This window comes from Hylobates moloch, unplaced genomic scaffold (genome assembly GCF_009828535.3).
Source record: "Hylobates moloch isolate HMO894 unplaced genomic scaffold, HMol_V3 SCAFFOLD_13, whole genome shotgun sequence".
Lineage (NCBI taxonomy): Eukaryota > Metazoa > Chordata > Mammalia > Primates > Hylobatidae > Hylobates > Hylobates moloch.
The window spans coordinates 64,821,796-64,835,532 of record NW_026652288.1 but is presented as its reverse complement, the minus strand read 5'-3'; the positions used below and the strand labels follow the sequence as shown (position 1 = coordinate 64,835,532).

At 41.4% G+C, this 13,737-nt stretch overlaps 1 protein-coding gene across 2 annotated transcripts in view; it reads left to right on the top strand.

Moving 5' to 3' along the window:
- Nucleotides 1-13,737, top strand: part of WWTR1 (WW domain containing transcription regulator 1) — a 212,967-nt gene that overhangs the window by 46,947 nt on the left and 152,283 nt on the right. Inside the window, exon 2 of one of the 2 annotated variants that reach the window (XM_032173821.2) lies at nt 8,586-8,687. The exons of the other annotated variant lie outside the window; for it this stretch is intronic. The gene's annotated coding sequence lies outside the window, so the exon portion shown is untranslated. The remainder of the gene's footprint in view (nt 1-8,585; nt 8,688-13,737) is intronic. 2 annotated transcript variants of the gene reach the window in all.

Below are 13,737 nucleotides of genomic sequence, written 5' to 3'. Positions count from 1 at the left end.
TCTGTGAATTAGAGCTTCAACATAATTTTGAAATAGTTGAGATGAAAAGTTAGACTAGATTAGAAATCCATCTCATTATCTCAAGAAATGCACCATTACATTTGCCAATGATGTTAGGTTGAATATAACATCAACTGGCTGGGTGTGGTGGCCCCCGCCTGTAATCCCTGCACTTTGAGAGGCCAAAACAGGTGGATCAGCTGAGATCAGGAGTTTGAGATCAGCCTGGCCAACATGATGAAACCCCGTCTCCACTAAAAAAAAAAATACAAAAATTAGCTGGGTGTGGTGGCAGGCACCTGTAGTACCAGCTACTCAGGAGGCTGAGGCAGGAGAATTGCTTCAACTTGGGAGGCAGAGGTAGCAGTGAGCTGAGATCGCTCTGTCGCCCAGGTTGGAGTGCAGTGGTGCGATCTTGTCTCACTGCAACCTCCATTTCCCAGATTCAAGTGATTCTCCTGCCTCAGCCTCCCCAGTAACTGGGATTACAGGCACGCGTCACGACACCGGGCTGATTTTGTATTTTTAGTACAGATGGGGTTTCACCATGTTGGCCTGGCTGGTCTCAAACTCCTGACCTCAGTTGATCCAAACGTCTCGGCCTCCCAAAGTGCTGGGATTACAGGCATGATACATTAGATATATTGAATTTTAGGTTCCTGTGGGAACACCATAGAAGACATTAAGTGGTGTCTAAGACTGGAAGGTGCTCTGTAGATATACATTTGGAGCTTGTAAGTGTATGAAAGGTAGTCAAAGTCATAGGAATGGATGAGTTTGACCAAGACACTGGATAATGGGAAAACAATAGAGCCAACAACAGAATTTTGGGATCACTACTTTAATATTACGCACCAGAGCTGTTTGCATATACAGTGGTTTCTTTCATAAATGTATTTGGGAGGAAAGGATTTTTAGCAAATAAGAAATTGCTCCTGCAGGGGAGTATCAAGTTGCCTAGGGACTGTGCCCTCTCCATTTAAGAGTCTCAGCCAGGTGCGGTGGCTCACCCCTGTAATCCCAGCACTTTGGGAGGCCGAGGCAGGTGGATGACCTGAGGCAAGGAGTTCGAGATCAGCCTGACAAACATGGTGACACCGCATCTCTCCTAAAAATACAAAATTAGCTGGGCGTGGTGGCGCATGCCTGTAATCCCAGCTACTTGGGAGGCTGAGGCAGGAGAATTGCTTGAACCCGGGGGGCAGAGGTTGCAGTGAGCCAAGATCGCCCCATTACACTCCAGCCTGGGCAACAAGAGTGAAACTCCGCTTAAAAAAAAAAAAAAAAGAGTCTCAAGGTTATCTAGTTGACTGAGGAGGGTGGATGGTGGTGACAGACTTCAGGATTTAACAGGATCTTTCTGGTTGCTCCTTCTCTGACTCTTTCACTGACTTTCACTATTGAAAAGCATGCACACTGCCAATCCCATTGCTTTCCCTGCCCTCCCTTTATTGTCTCCCTTAAAAAGTCAGTGGTGTGCGGCAAGCAGGGCATGTACCTTGAAAATAGGCAGACCCGGTTTAGAATCCCAGCTAACTGTGGCCGTGGGCAAATTACTTAGTCTCTCTAATCCTCTGTTTTCCTCATCATAAATCTGAACTAACAATATCTGCCAGGCAGGGTTGCTGTAAGGACTGAAAACAGTATGTAAAAGCACCCTGCAAAAAACCTGATGTACTGAAGCTGTGCTTACCATCATCTGACAGGTCATCTACCCTAAAGGATTTTTTTTTCTTATCCCTTCTTTCTGCAAAAAAACACAAAGAATCTAGTCTGATAAGGATTTTGCCCTGATTCAATAAAAATGAGACTGGATTTTCATATTGTTGAAGAGATGATTAGGACTCCCCTTTAAAACCAGAGATGCTAAAATCCTTAAATTATCTGGAAACATTCTTACTAAATTTTGCTGATAAAGAATCAATGCTGCAGATTTTTTTTGTCTCTTTCCCTTCTCTTTTTGGGGAAATCAGAATTCCTGTTCTGAAATGTAAGTAGATCTTTATCTTAAAAATAGGTTGACAAGGACATCTCTCTCCTTTTTCTTTAAGCAGATGGTAGTGATTTTTTCCCCCCCCCCGGTGTTGGATTCTGCCTGGAGGTATTAGGTGTGGACATTAGGACATGGTCAATGTTCCACCATAATTCCTTACCAGTAGATACCAGTTTCTGCAAATAACTTCTGCATTGAAATTTTGAGTTCTAGGCTGGGCGCGGTGGCTCACGCCTGTAATCCCAGCACTTTGGGAGGCCAAGGTGGGCGGATCACAAGGTCAGGAGATCGAGACCACGGTGAAACCCCATCTCTACTAAAAATACAAAAAATTAGCTAGGCGTGGTGGTGGGCGCCTGTAGTCCCAGCTACTCGGGAGGCTGAGGCAGGAGAATGGCGTGAACTCTGGGAGGCAGAGCTTGCAGTGAGCCAAGATCATGCCACTGCACTCCAGCCTGGGCAACAGAGCAAGACTCTGTCTCAAAAAAAAAAGAAAGAAATTTTGAGTTCTAATATTACTCCTTCACTCCACTTCCATGTTTTTAATTAGGTTCTGGCCATTTTACCTAGAAACACCACTGCTCCTCACACTAGACGCTTTTAACACTGGTAGTTTCATTGTCTCCCTCTAAGCTCTTTCTTCTGGCCGTCCAAATTTCTTCAGTGCCATTATTCTCCTGGTGATACAAGTTCAAAAATCAGGAGGCTGGGTAGCTGAAGAACATGATCAAAGACCCTGATCATTCCTGTCTCTCTGTTCACCCATCTTCATCTTCAGGCCAGCTGCCCTCTTGGTTACAAAATGGCTGCCAGAGATCTAGGCATCACCCTAGATACTCCAATGTTCAGATGAAGCAGACAGTAGTTTCTTTTGTATGTGTAATATGAATAAAGAAATATTTCCCTAAAGTCCTTTAGCAGATGTCTCACATCTCATTGGCCAAAACATGCTCATTTTAAAAACAATCAGTCACTGGTAAGGAGTATAGGGTTGTCATGATTGGCTTAGATTAATCAAGATATGGCCCTGAGCCAGGGATAGTGTCATCTTCCCTGATGTGTAGATACCCAAATAAAATTGGAGTTCTTCTAACAAGAAAAAAAAGGGGAAAATCAAAAGAAGTAAGATATATGATTCTGGTTTCCTTCTACCATCTTAGTCCAAGCCCCGGACTAGCATCTCAAGGACAGCTGTGATAGTTTCCCAACTGGTCTCCTCACATTTTTTCCCTCACAATTTTGTTGGATTTATCTTCCAGAAACACTGCTTTTCCACCTAGCCCTTCTGTTTTAAAATGCCATTGGTTCTCTCTAACCTTCAGAAAAACATTCAGACATACCATAGAATGTTTAAACCATAGAACATAAGAGTTAGAAGGCCCGACGAGCTTTGAATGTCAAAAGCTAGCACCAAGAATATTAGCTGTGAGCTAGACTAGAAAACATGGATGTGTGGTCTTAGGTAAATACCTGTTTTGCTTAACCAAAGGAACAGTATACAGAAATCTCCCTAAAAGAACAGTCTTCAAGCTAAGTTAAGTAACTTTCTAAGGAGGTGTATCAGCACAGATTTTTCATTTAAGAGAATCAATTTTGGCTTGTTCTCTCTGAAGGCTAGCCTTAAGTTTCATACAAATTCTTTTTTTTTTTTTTTTAGATGAAATCTCTCTGCCACCCAAGATGGAGTGCAGTGGTGTGATCACAGCTCACTGCAACCTGCGCCTCCCAGGTTCAAGTGATTCTTCTGCCCCAGCTTCCCAAGTAGCTGGGACTACAGGCATGCACCATCACGCCTGGCTAATTTTTGTATGTTTAGTAGAGATAGGGTTTCACCATATTGGCCAGGCTGGTCTCGAACTCCTGACCTCGTGATCTGCCTGCCTTGGCCTCCCAAAGTTCTGAGATTACAGGCATGAACCACCATGCCCGGGCCTACAATTTTTTTGTGTGTGTGTGTGTGTGTGTGTGTGTGTGTGTGTGTGTGTGAGAAAGAAAGAGATAAAGAGAGAGAGACAATGTCTTGCTCTGTCACCCAGGCTCAAGTGCAGTGGCATGATCATGGCTCACTGCCACCTTGGCTTCCTCAGCTCAAGAGATTCTCCCACCTCAGCCTCCCCAGTAGCTGGGACTACAGGCCTGAGCCTACCATGCCCAGCTAATTTTTTTTTTTTTTTTTTTTTTTTTTTTGTGGAGACGAGGTCTCACTGTGTTGCCTAGGCCAGTCTTCTACTATGTTGCCTAGGCTTAAGCAATCTTCTCACCTTGGCCTCCCAAAGTGCACTGGGATTATAGACATGAGCCATCATATCCAGCCAAATTCTTTATTTTCACCTTCCATTTCAAAATAGCCTATCTTCTCCTTACTTGTCAATCTTACCTTAGTACCTCCAAAGTCTTGAGACCTCTGGGGAATAGGGGAGGGGGAAACAAAGGGACCATTTGAAGTATTGGCTCCTCCCATCCTTGGCCTCTCTGGTTATTGTCAAAGAATGCATAACTCTGGAGAGAGAGACCCATGACAGCAAAGTAAAGAGCACTTCAAATGCTAAAAATGGAGTCTGCTTTTTGTTTTCACTTATTTTCAAAACAAAATTCTCAAAACCTAGGAGGGGCCATTAGCTGGAAAAAATGTCTCTGAGCAGCAGATGCAGTGCCAGATACTGATGCTGATTCAGGGCTGAGTGATGCATCCATACCAAGCACATACCAAATTTTCACATGCCTTTCCGAGTGTCATTCACCTTTTGTAGAATGCAGTGTGAATGATCCCTCTAAAATTGAGGGTAACATAAAAATAGTTTTAAATTTAAATGGAATGTTTTCTGACGTTACTACATTCTCTACTACACAAGATAGAATTCATGAATTAAAAATTCACCTGATTTTTTTACATAATGTACACATCATTGAATAAAGTAATTAAAACCTACTTCTATGAAATTACATCATTGAATATTTTTCCAGTGGTAGTCAATTCTCAACTTATTTCTTCTTTTAACTGATTTTTAATTTTTTTTTTTTTAAAAAAACAGAGGCAGGGTCTCACTACATTGCCCAGACTGGCCTCAAACTCCTGGGCTCAAGCAATCATCCTACCTCAGCCTCCCAAAGTGCTGGGATTACAGGCGTGAGCCACTGTACCTGGCCTGTATCTTCTTTTAAAACATTTATTTTTACTCCTATTAACACAAAGTAACATTATATGCTAGCTGCCAGACTTCATTTTTAGCAATTCATACTTTTTCTTTTTCATTAAGTAGATAGGAAAAGTTAACAATAAAAGTTATAAAAACAGCTGGATGTGGTAGCATGTGCCTGTAGTCCCAGCTCCTCAGAGGCTGAGGCGGGAGGATCGCTTGAGCCCAGGAGTCCAAGGCTGCAATGAGCTGTGATGGTACCACTGTACTCCAGCTTGGGTGACCAAGTGAGACCCTATTTCTTAAAAACAACAAAAAAAAAAAAAAAAAAAAAAAAAAAAAGATTTTTATATAAACATTTATAAAAATAAAAAGTAGGAATAAAATTAGTACTCTAAGTTGAGATACATGAACTAATTGAAAATAGTCCCATTCATCTTATTAAGAACTATATCTCTAATAAAATGTTTCTTTTTAAGTTATTTATATTAATTTAACATGTATGTGGGTTACTTTGATATTTTTACACCAATAATAATTGTAATAATAATAAGTTTTTGACTCTTTAGAGGCTTGGCCATGGTAGAAGCTATTACCTGGCTCCCAAAATTTGTTCCACCCTCCTTCGGGTGCTTAGGTAGCCTACTTTTCCCCATCACCCTTGCTGTAACATGTAGTCATGTAATTGTTCTGGCAACAACATGTGAGTGGAAATGATGTGTGTCACTTCCAGGCCTGGTCCCATGAGATATCTTCTGTGCTTTTCTTTGCTTTTTCTCCTTCTACCAGCTACATGAATTGAGAATGAGGCTCTAGGAAAGTGGTTAGCAAACTTTGGTAAAAAGCCAGACAGTAACTATTTTGGGCTTTGCGGCCACATAAAGCCTCTGATGCACATTCTACTGTTGTTTTTGTTTGTTTGTTTTTTGTTTTTTTGTAGCCTTTTAAAGATGTAAATCTATTCTTAGCTCCCAGAGCACACAAAAATAGGCCCACAAGCTAAACCCTTTTTCTAGGAGACAGCGAAGCCATAAGATGAAAGGAATTAGGTTCCCCTCATCACCGTGTGGTGGGGAGCACTTTGCTTACCTGGGGACCTCACCCAGGACTATTCTGTGAGAAAGAAATAGGCTTTGATTGTGTTGAGCAGTTACATGCTGGACCCATTTGTTATTATAAATCAGCTTCATAATAACACAAGAAATAAAAAAAATTACAAACATTTTTAATGCAGAGAAGTGTAATGTAAAAAAATGAATAATAAGACCTTTAAGCATAATAATATAGTACATTAAGATAAAATTTGTAGAAGTAGAATAAAAATAGGAGCTTAGGGAGAAAACATCTGACTGTTAAAAAAGAGCTCATTTGTAGACCTTTTTTTTTTTTTGAGACGGAGTCTCGCTCTGTCACCCAGGCTGGAGTGCAGTGGCGCGATCTCGGCTCACTGCAAGCTCCGCCTCCCGAGTTCACGCCATTCTCCTGCCTCAGCCTCTCCGAGTAGCTGGGACTACAGGCGCCCGCCACCATGTCTGGCTAATTTTTTTGTATTTTTTTAGTAGAGACAGGGTTTCACTGTAGTCTCTATCTCCTGACCTCGTGATCTGCCCACCTCAGCCTCCCAAAGTGCTGGGATTACAAGCGTGAGTCACCGCGCCTGGCCTTGTAGACTTTTAAAATGGATATGGTGGGCATCAAATCGCTTGGATTTAGATTCAATTGGATATTTCAAAGCAAATTGCAATAGTTTATTTTAAAATATCTGTATTAATAACATCCTGAAAATTACAACCTTTGCAATTATTTAAACATACGATGTAATATTTTAGATGTCAACTAAAAATTTTGTGAAGGAGTACATGGTTTTAAAACATTCTGTTAGGGGAATTGCCAGCAGAAACTTTTGAAGAGGCTTCAAAGAACCCTTATAGACTCAGAACCAAACCTCTTTTGAAAGCTTCATAGATTCCCTGGGCTGAATGTACAAGCAGGGGTTTTTCTGGTTTACCTCTGCTCTTTTCGAAATCCTGTGTCTAGGTCACCTTAGACAGTGTTCATACACAGGAATGTCCTTGCGTGTCAGGAGTCCTGCCAGCGGTGTTGAGAGGCCAGGTGTAGACCCGTTTCTTCTGACCTTAGATTCCCCAGTGGATCATGAGGATGAAGCTGTTTTCTTTCTTCCTTTCAAAAGTGTTCCCTTCTTGGTGGTTCTGAGGATTCATGAGCTAAATATTTGTTAAGTTTTTGCAATATTTGGCTGAAAGTACAAAGTCTTATTTATTATTGCTGGATGGATGAAAGATATTATACAAGTGCAAAGTATCATTTCTTCCCAGGACAGACGGCGTTGTCATGCTTAATCCCCAGGAAGCTCATGACCCCATTCTCTTGCACGGCCTCCTCATTTACATAACCAGCCACAAACTGAGTTGAAAGGGCTCCTGCAAGCGGATTTGCACTTTCTCCTTTTCTTCAGAGTGTGTATCTGCCTAAGCAATGTGATAACTTTTTTCCCAAACTGGATCGATATTCCTTAGCTGGTCCTGCTGCAGCAGGAGTCCGGTGACTGGAGAGAGGAAGCTCTTGGGCAGTGAGTAAAAAAAGAGAATTGACTTCCTTTTTTTATCTGTTTCTGTCTACTCATCAGACCCTGGACAAGTCACTTCACCTCTTGCCTCATTTTCTTTTTTTTTTTTTTTTTTTTTGAGACCCAGTCTCGCTCTGTCCCCCAGGCTGGAGTGCAGTGGCACGATCTCAGCTCACTGCAAGCTCCGCCTCCCGGGTTCACGCCATTCTCCTGCTTCAGCCTCCCGAGTAGCTGGGACTACAGGGGCCCGCCACCAGGTTGGACATCAGCACCTGTAGAGGGGATAGCATTGGATATGGAAAACTTAGAGTAGATAGTGAAGGAGGAAGAGGATAAATACCAGTGAGGCCTCAAGACCAACTACAGCGGTAGGGGCTGTGGTTTGTCTCATTAACCTCCCTCTTCTAAGTTTCCCCTGAGGAGGAAAGGCCCACAGCAACCTTGGATGAACTGCGCCCTGAAAAATGGAGAAGTCAGCCTGTGCAATGCAGTCTGTACAGCCTGTGATAAAAACCATGTCGGTAAATGCTTAGGACTTTCTTCAATAGAGTCACTGTGAGGACAGCAGTGAGCTGACATCTTCACCAGCCACACCTGTAAAATTGCCTGCACTGTTCACACTGAAGGCCGTGGTTTCTTGTCTACCAAGGGTTGAGCCCAGTGGGTGCTAGAGCTGAGCCATTGCTGCCCATCACGGGACGCCCCTAAGGGTCAGCTGTTGCCTTGGAAGCACCGGCCTGGTCGGGGCTGAGACTTTTCCTGGCCAGCCCTCCTTCCTACCCTCCTCCTTCACTATTGACAGACGTGCATTACAATCTGAATACTCTCCTAGCTTACTCACCTTCTTTGTCCTCTTTAACTTTTATAGGCATTTTCCCCAATACATCTCTGCTCATCTAACTCTATCTTGGCATCTGCTTCCTGGTGATCTGAACTGACCCATAAGCCATACTTACTAGTTATTTTCCAGGTAATCATCTATTTTTATTCATTTTTTTCTTGATTGGTAGTTTGAACATGATATTAAACACCTTCACTGTATAAAGATAGATATCATTGTTGGCCAATTTACTGTAATTGAACTCTCCAGAGGGGTTTCAGGATGGTTTTGCTTCTTCTAGAAATTGTAGCAGGGAAGCAGAGGTCTACCTTTGTCTGTTTTCAAAAGGGCAAGTTTACCTTCAGAGTCTCCCTGGATCACTTTTAATGTTTCCTTTCCTTTTCCCTCCCACTGGACTCTAGTACTGGGGACCTTGTTTGTCTTCTTTAAACCATAGAAGTGCAAGTTCAAATGAAATGACATTTCTAGAAGAATGGAAATTCCTTATTTAAGTGAAGCTCTTTTGAGTTCAGATGGGTATGTGATAACAGAAAGAAAAGAGCACTTTTGTTCCCAGACTAGCTACCCACTGCTGCCCAGGCTGCAGAGTAATGGGACTGGTGCAGGAACTCATTTGGGATTTTCCTTGGTAAGATTATGTGGTCACAAAGGAGGTTCCCTTGTAAGAAAAACACCTATATGTGGGGTTCTTATTACTTGTTCCACAAAAACAAAACCCCTGGCAGTGGTGAAATAGAAAAGACTGACTAAAGGTAAAAACTTGGACTCTGTACAAAGGCCTTTGGTGATTTTGGGTAAAAAAGGCCAAGTCTTTCCCACGCCAATGGCTTGCTTTGGAGGCTGTAAAGTTACTCATTTAGCAAAGCTGACCAGAAAGTCAAAGGGAGGATTCATTAGCAAGGTTGAAATTTACCACTAGATTATGCCTGTCTTTCCAGCCAAACAGAATGGGACTTCGTGGCAGTCTTTTTGTGGGGTGTTCAAACACTAATGAAAAAAGTTTTGAAACCAAGGTGACTTTTTTTGGTGAGTGGAGTGTCTGAGGGAGCTTATGTGGAGAAATCAATGAACTATTGCCTCAGTGTTGTCAGAGAATTTATTAAAAGGGATCCCCCGTTCCCCATTGGTAACTACTTATTTTTTTCTAAGAATGGAATCCAACACTTCAAATTTTAGACCTTGAGTTGTGATGTGAAGCAATGAAGAGTCAGTTTTTTTTTTGTTTTTTGTTTTTTGTTTTTCGTTTTTTGAGACACACTCTTGCTCTGTTGCCCTGCCTGGAGTGCAGTGGCGCCATCTTGGCTTACTGCAACCTTTGCCTCCCAGGCTCAAGCGATTCTCCTGCCTCAACCTCCTAAGCAGCTGGGATTACAGATGCCCGCCACCATGCCCGGCTAATTTTTTGTATTTTTAGTAGAGATGGGGTTTCACCATGTTGGCCAGGCTGGTCTCAAACTCCTGACCTCAGGTGATCTGCCCGCCTCAGCCTCCCAAAGTGCTGCGATTACACGCCTGGCCAAGAGTCAGCTCTTGACAGCCCCAAAATACCTATCCTTAGGGCAGATAGAAGAGAGAGATTTTTCACATGATAATCTATTTAAATCAGGATTAGACAAATAACTTTGTCCTTCCTTGCTGAAAGATACACGTTGTCATATTTAATTGGAAGAAGGCAGCCTTTTACACTTATGAGAAAAGTGGATAACTAAAAATCTAGAGGCTTCTTTCCCTAAAAGCCATTAACCAGTATTATTTTTATAGATTTAATGCCAACTAACCAGACTCTGAATTATTATCATCTTTAGTGTTGAACTCCAGGCTGTAGAATCTATACAAGGGATAAGCCTTGATTGACACTTTCACAGACAGCAGTTACAGAATTTTTTAGGAAGGTGACAGGTAGATCTCAGGGGTCTTCTCATTCACTTTTTCTTTGGTATCTTATCAAGATATTTTAATTCTCTTTTCAAATATCTTCAGATTCTTTTCCCTCTGGTGAAACAGATGGCAGGTAGGAGGAAATATACAGAATGAACTGTGAAATTTCTCTTGTCTAAAATCATTCACAAAAATGGGAGATGATGATTCAGTAGAACTACAATGTGTAGCCACTAGGTTAGTGCCCATGTAGTCCCAACATTGTCTGGCTGTTAACAGCTTCATGTGATACCTCCAAGTCTAGAAGGACTCAACCAGAGTATCAGGACAGACTGAGACTTGGGGCTTCCAAGAATTTGGAGCATAGTGGGATGCTGGGTTGCCTAGACATCATTAGTAAGATTTTTTTCATAATTTTTTTTTTTTTTTTTTTGAGATGGAGTCTTACTCTGTCGCCCAGGCTGGAGTGCAGTGGTGCCATCTCAGCTCACTGCAAGTTCCACCTCCTGGGTTCACGTGATTCTCCTGCCTCAGCATCCCAAGTAGCTGGGACTACAGGCACCCACCACCCTGCCCTGCTAATTTTTTGTATTTTTTAGTAGAGGTGGGTTTTCACCATGTTAGCCAGGATGGTCTCGATCTCCTGACCTCATGATCCACCTGCCTCAGCCTCCCAAAGTGCTGGGATTACAGGCGTGAGCCACTGCGCCCGGCCCCATTGGTAAGATTTTTTTTTCCTATAACAAAATGCATCGAGTTCCAAATGAACAATTTACAAAATAATTTTAGGAATACAGCTCTTAAAAAGTAGAGACCCATTGTTTCATATTAATTAGAAATGATGATTCACATCACAGAAGGATTCTTTAATACACACAAGTGCTCCAATAATCAGGGTTTAATTGAATTTTCAGTACCTCCAACACATTTAAGTTTTTATTTATTTAACGAGAGGGAGGAGATAACAAAGCTTCCATATACATTTTAGGAGCTTCTGTACATCATATGGCCATTAGATGACAAAACATTTGTGAAATGATACTGTAAGTCAGTGGAGGAAAAATGCCTTTAAAAACAGCCTCTCTTTCCCTCTCTTTAAAGGAAAAGACAAAATTGTGTATGCTCACAGAGGAGGAAGTAATTAAGAGTCTGATTCTGTTAGGAAACTATAGAAGAAATATAATTTGAAAGTCAGAGAGATACTGGAGGGATTGAGTACTTGTGCCCTTGTTATAAGTCAATGGCCTTTGGCAAGACATAAACTTTTCTAAACCTCGGTTTTCTTATCTGTAAAATAGTTCTAGTAAGGCGTATCTGCCCATTCTCAACAGGGTTACTATGAGATTCGTGTGTGACTGTACATGTGAAGTTGTTTTGTAGTCTGTAAAATATTATAGAAATATGATTTATTATTATTGCCATAGTTGAAACACAGCTTTTAATGATCATAACTAGATTGAGATGTCTTCAGTCATATGGTCAAATTAGGATGTATTGTGTGGCAGATGCTGTATGAGAATTAATCTACTCTCTTATCTAAGATTATCTAGAAATATATATTTTAAAAGAAAATTTAGCCATTTTTAAGCATGTGTGAATTGAACTGGTGCCCACAGGCACTGGCTTTCTTATACTCAGGTCCTCTCTCCACCTTGTTTTGGTTTGGAGGGCTCTCTTCTCCTTGGCTCCAAACCACAAATTAACTTTTTTGACCAGGCATGAAAAGTGTCCTAACTTGTGTCTGGACAGTGCTGAGACAGAGAGATAATAGTAGAGCTCATATATACTTGACTCTTGTCACCAAGAAAAATAAGACAAGGAAGAGCAGTGGCTTGAACAGCTGGTGTAACCAGATCTGTGACTTATTTGGGTAAAGGGAGGAGTTGAGTGAAATTGTGAACCAATAAATGTTCTAATCAGGTGGCAAACTCTTCCAAGCTCAGCTTGAAAGATCACTTCTGGCCTTGAACACAATGGATATTAAAAAAATATGTACTGTATTTGTTGAATGGATGGATAATATTGAGCACCTGAAATTCCCCCCACCCCAAACACTGCTAATTAGTTCTCTCATCACACCCAAAATAATACTAATAATATGGTTTGTACTTCTGAGAGTGATGATTCAGTGTTATCATGTTATACATATATACAGATCTAAGCACACAAAGAGAAATATTTATCTTTTTATTTCTACATAGTTTTTAATATAATTTTAGCATCTTTTCATTCATTTTTCCATGTTTTTGAACAAAGTTATAATGATAGTATTCACAGATCTTTGTTTCTTAATTTTTCTCATTAAAATTATAAAAATTCTTAAAAACATTTTTCAGGTTGTCACATTGTCTTCATAAACACTTTCAAATAACTATCAGAAACTTCATTGCATATGTTAAGCTGTTAGATATACTCAACCATCCTCTTCTTAAATATTTAGGAAATTTCTGAGCCGGGTGCAGTAGCTCACGACTGTAATCCCAGCACTTTGGGAGGCTGAGGCAGGCAGATCATGAGGTCAGGAGATGGAGAACATCCTGGCCAACATGGTGAAACCCCCATCTCTACCAAAAATACAAAAATTAGCTGGGTGTGGTGGTGGGCGCCTGTAATCCCAGCTACTTGGGACGCTGAGGCGGGAGAATGGCTTGAACCCGGGAGGTGGAGGTTGCAGTGAGCCAAGATCACGCCACTGCACTCCAGCCTGGTGACAGAGCAAGACTCTGTCTCAAAAAAAAAAAAAAAGAAATGAAATTTCTAATTTCCCATTATTATAGATCATGGTGCAATGAGCAACTCTGCAATATGGCTTGATCATTAACTTCTAAACCATACTGTATATTGTTGAGCCTTCTCAAAAGTGTATTTTTATTTTCTAGGAAAATATCTGTTACTTAATATTTCCCATTTAAAAATATTTCCTCCAGTCCCTTGCCCCAAAATGATAGCAAAAATACTAAAGGATAAATAACTTACATAAGGTACTGAAGTTAAGTAAAGATTAAATATCAAAAATTCCTTTTTTTTTCTAGCCCAAGTGCATTACTAAAGCAACAGATAACATCAGACAAAAGATAGTGCCTTCTGGCTGGGCGCGGTGGTTCACGCCTGTAATCCCAGCACTTTGGGAAGCCAAGGTGGGTGGATCACACCTGAGGTCGGGAGTTCGAGACCAGCCTGACCAGCATGGAGAAACCCCATCTCTACTAAAATACAAAATCAGCCAGGCATGATGGCGCATGCCTGTAATCCCAGCTACTCGGGCGGCTGAGGCAGGAGAATCGTTTGAACCCGGGAGGTG